The sequence below is a fragment of the Ixodes scapularis genome, unplaced genomic scaffold (assembly GCF_016920785.2).
Source record: "Ixodes scapularis isolate PalLabHiFi unplaced genomic scaffold, ASM1692078v2 PGA_scaffold1__304_contigs__length_218370807, whole genome shotgun sequence".
Classification (NCBI taxonomy): domain Eukaryota; kingdom Metazoa; phylum Arthropoda; class Arachnida; order Ixodida; family Ixodidae; genus Ixodes; species Ixodes scapularis.
In genome coordinates, this window is record NW_024609846.1 from 6,838,962 (window position 1) to 6,844,127 (window position 5,166).

Below are 5,166 nucleotides of genomic sequence, written 5' to 3' on the forward strand. Positions count from 1 at the left end.
AGTTTCACTTCTTAGTTCCTGCTTGCCGGAGTAATATAACTAGCTCTCACGTTATTAATACTTATGCAAAACCGTACTATCCTCCAATTTGAGTAGTGAGGGACGGAGTCCTCAATAGAGTTTTAGGTTTAAGCCCGCGAACGTTAGATCGTACCGATTGCTTGATATATTTACGTTTACCAGGCGTCATACCAAAATGTATGGTAAATTTATTTTGTTTCGCTATCCGTTTCATAATAAATAATGACTCTATCGTTACGCAGGAAACGTTATAAATGGCAGAATATTTTATAAGCTATACAGGGCCTGGACTAGAACAGCAGCTAATGAAAAATAAAATAATAAGGAGCTCAAGCTCCTATTTCGACAAAATCAATAACGCTTGTGATTAGATAAAATTTCAAGTTAATTTACCAGATAAAACCGTATCTTTGGGCCCAAATCACCAAGCAAGCCACAGAGTTAGGCTTAATTCCTACGAGTTTGGTTCCCGTCCGGCATCCTTGGCCCCAAATCGTCAAACAAGTGCCGGAGTTTGAGTTCATTTCCTAACCGTTCAGCTGCCATGGGCATTTCTGGGCGTAAATCTCCTCAGAAGTGCCAGAGTTAGGCATCCTGCGTGAATGTTCGGTGGCCGTCTGGCGTCTTCGGTCCCAAATCACCAAACAAGAATCAGTGTCGGGCTCCACTATCTGGTAGTATGGTTAGTATCTGTCATATTTAAAACCCAGTCTTCTAACATACGTCAGACCTAAGTAATCAGGGCAAGTGACGTTGGTGCTGGTTTATTTATATATGGATGGAGATGACCGATGAGGTTTCGGTAGTACGCGGGTGGTCTGCAACGTAATTAAATACATATCAAGTTTAACTATGCTCGCAACTTTTTATTTTACTTTGGGTGTACCTTGATTTCGCAAGTACAAGGGTGGGCCAAATGTTTTGCCGTGGCTGGACCAGACAACGGTGATTTTAAAACGCACATTGCTGGAGATTATTGTACCACCATGGCTGCCATCGAGAGAGAGATGCGCGAGACTGATTGCGCAAGTCTCCTGAAAACGTGACATTATTAGCCGAAGCGTTGCAAAAGTGAGTGGAGCTCTGTGCGTGTCTTGCATTGTGAATAATAACTCTCAAAGCCTAGCGATAACAAAAAGCAGGACCGGCCGTGGCTCAGTAGTACCGCGCCCCCTACTTTCGGGGGAACCGAAATGAAATCTTCGCGGCAGCGATTTTTAGACCGCAGCGTGCGCATTCACACTGGAAGCGGATCCGCGTTCGCGAAGCGGTTCCGGATGCGGTTCGCGAGCAACCTCGTTCAGACACACCTAGAGGCGGTTGGCGGTTGGCGAGAGGCGGTTGGAGGTTTCTCGGCGATCACGCGTGATCTTTTGAGACTTGCGTTTGGCAACTGTGTTTTACATTCCAAAATGCACTTTAATCCACGATTCAAGGCCCAAATTTTGCTATTTTGGTACTTTAAAGACTTTTCTTCGAGATTTCCGCGCACATCACAAGTTCAGGCAGCGAAAAAAGAGGCATGTACTCGCAAAACTCGCCTGTGATTCCCTCGACTTTGCCCACAAGCAAAGCCCAGCTAGGCGCGCCTTGCTGACTCTGAACACTACGCCTCCGACCTTTTCTTCGAAGTGAACCCTTCCCGCATGAATAGACTGACCTTGTTTTCGGGATAGAGAGCCAGAGGCCAGATTCACGAAGAGCTTCTTACTTTACAACTTAGGTAAGAAGTTTGTAAGTTAAGAACATCGTAAGACGAGGAGAAATCGGTATTCACGAACGCGTTCTTAAGTGAGAGGTGGAAAGCGACGTTCTCGTACGGAAAAACTAGAACTTACCGGTGCTGTTGCTATGGCGACGGCGTCTTCGGCAGCACGAACAACCAATTGGAGAGCTCGGCATGGTTCGGAACACGTGGATTTTTAATAACAAACACAGCCGGCCTTTCTGTCACTACTTGTCTGGGATTCGTGTCCGTGCAGTGATATCGGTGATATGTCTACGCTAACACGACTTATACGCGTCCGAATGCCGAGGCCGGGATGCGTAACCGCCTCCGTTGACTGCTATGAACTCGATCGTTCCGAAGTAAACACAACCGTCATCGTTGGCAAAAGACGTCCCGTGACGGTCTCTTGCAAAGCGACGTAGGGGAAAACAAATTGCCGCAGCGTTTTTCGCGGCCTCGGAGATGCAGGAGAAAGCAGACGTTAACAAAGATACGTCTGAACTACGAGTGTCCAGCGAGAGCCATGTAATAACTGTTCACACTCGGAGGCGACGCGCGCGTTTGATCGAAGTGCTGGATTCGCGCTGTTGGACCGATCCTTTACGATTGCAACTCGATACTGACGTGACACTCGGCAAAGAAAGGTTGAACCGCCATTGCGACCCACCAACTGTTATAGCGATCGACAGTGAGGTGCAGTCGTGTCAGAATAAAAATGGGCTACTAATAACAAAGTGTACACACCGTGTTGCGAAGGTAATTTATACGGCGTTTATTTGAGCTCTATATCACACAAAACAAGGCGATAGAATCGATGAGAGTCCCTTTTCGACGACAGCGTTCGTCACGGCTGCCTCGGAAAACATTGACCTCTTAATCTAAAATTGAGGTCAGCGATCAAACTATAATAGGGGAAGGGTTCACAAGGGTCGCGCGGGCGTATTCCATTCAGCACGCCAGCAGGTCGTGGGCAGACGGTCTTGGCCAAGGACCGTCGGAGTGCCCCTGCGCCGAGTCGGAGTGCCTACTAGGCCTATCTATTGAGCTCGCTTGGTCGGGGTCGGTGGAATCGTGCCCGATGGAGCTTTTCCCGGCTGTTTGTGGATCCAGCGCCCTTGTTCGTCGTGTTCTGTTTCAAGTACTTTTTACTTTTTTCTTGCTGCTTGAAGTCGGGACGCGTGAGAAGAGCACGTAAAGAAATAAACGTCCGTTGGTCGTCGCGACTAAGTAGCGACGCTGTCGGCCATGCGGGTTTGATCGTAAGAAGTGCGTAAGACAGCTTCGGAGCTGTCGTAGGATTCCGTTGTAACCTGCGCAAAACTTACGAAAGTTTCGTTTCGTGATTATGAATTTGTTCTTACGTTTTGTCTTACACACAATTTTGGCGTAAGATCGTTTCGTGAATCTGGCCTCTGTTTTCCCCCTCGTTTTCTCGTATCATTTTCGAAGTTGTGAGCGGTGGGCTGGACCGTGGTGCGGGGGAAAGTGTTCGGTGCTACCGGGTCGTGGCTTCGTTGGTGGCGGATTCTCCTCTCGTCACTCGCACGTCGATCGAGTCTGTTTGTTTGAAATTCATTTCAAATGAACGCCGTATGGAATACCTCTGTATCGTCTGGTTCGCACGTTTTATTTATTATGTTCCCTTTATTTTTTTTTGTTAGTAGGAAACGTTTCAGCTCGAGCTAGCGCAGGTAGCCTGCCTGCTCCGCGGTATTGCGTTGGCTACATTATCTGGCTCACGACGTCTCCATCGGACTTCGTGGTGGTCATGAACTGGGTCGAAAGCTTTCAATACTTCACACGACTGTCTTAGAGGGCACAAAAGCTGACACTTCGGTTAATCAGGGGCGGGTTCCAACTCTCTATGGGCATAGACTACCAAGGCAGCGAGCTTCAGGCTGTGTTACCCGGAATAATAAACAAACTCTTACCCGAACAAAATCACCGGAGCGAAGGCCGTTAAGATTGTTAGCCAATTCTTTTCGAGACGGATTTAAGTGACGCACGTGAAGACCAGGTTTCTCCGTTGATTTTTCTGCTGTAACGCTAGGACTACAGCGCCTTGGACGCCTCACCACCGAAAGGTGCCATCTTGTGTCGAAAGTCACTGACGTGACGTGAGTGTCGCGTTGCGATTGGTTGCCGTTTCGCGGTTCGCCATAGCGGTTGGGGCAAATCGGTACCGAAGCGGTTGTCAAAAACGCGCTCCAACCGGTCGATCCCAGCCGCTTTGCGGCTGATAACGCGCGGATCTCCTTTGCGTTTGCGGATCCGCTTCCAGTGTGAACGCTCCATTAGGAGCCCGTTTCCGGGTTGAGCGGCGTCGCCGTCGCCGCCAGCGTAACCGCGCGCTGCATTATGGAACGTTTCTCCGCTAAATTTAGCGAAAAAAATTCTTCGCTACATTTAGCGGAAAAATCTCTCCACTGAATCCAGCCGAAAAAATTCTCCGCTAAAAGTAGCGGAAAATGTTCGGCTAAATTTAGCGGAAAAATGCGCGCTAAATTTAGCGAAATTTTTTTCCCGCTATTTAGCAAAAATTTACTGCTAAATGGGAGGGGACGAGGAGCGTTAGGGTGCGGAAAGAAAGGAGGGCCATATCTTCCCCTCCGCACCCACCCCTCCTCCTCGTCGAGAGCTGCGCTTCAGTTCGGCATTACAGAGAATTTTAAACGTTTTTCCTTTATTTCTTTTGACGTTCATTTGAAGCATTTGACAACATTAACCCAGCACGCCTCCCTCTTACAATCACTCACTCCCTCTCCCCACCCCCCCACCCTCCACCCTAACCAAATGTAACATTCCAAGCTTCGGCTACGAGACGCCATCCTTGTCCACCCTTTCCTTTCAATACTATTGTCCGTTTCACGATAACTTGGAAACTGTGGAGGCTATGGCCCCTGCGACCCAATAAGAGCGCCGGAGTGAGGCACGTAACATCATGTCACAAAAGCGTTTCTGTTGACCATGTATTAATCACGTGACTCGCTGCGACTCCCCTATTGGGTCGCGGGGGCCTCAGCCTCTGGAGTTCGCCAAGCTATCGGAAAAATGCAGATAAGGCTTAGCTGCATTGTCCTTCTCCCTTTGACGTCGACTTTTGTTTAACCTCTCCACCTGCTTTTGTGTCTTCCTGTGACTGTGAACGAGCGCGACGGCCGCTTCAAGCAAATCATAGGTGTGAGCGAAACGTGACCTTTCTCCGCAGGACGCGTGGGACGAAAATGCTTGGACAAATCTTTGTCACCTGACTCACTCTGACGGGCTGATATGATCACTGAGGCCGTAGTCTTTGCCGTTTGCCAAGTTATGGAGATCTGTAGGAGGCCACGTAGCTCGTTTCCGAAATGCACTCTTCGGTGTTCTGTAACTTTTGTGCGATCAAGTCGCGGTCATGGATTTTTATCGTGAGCGGC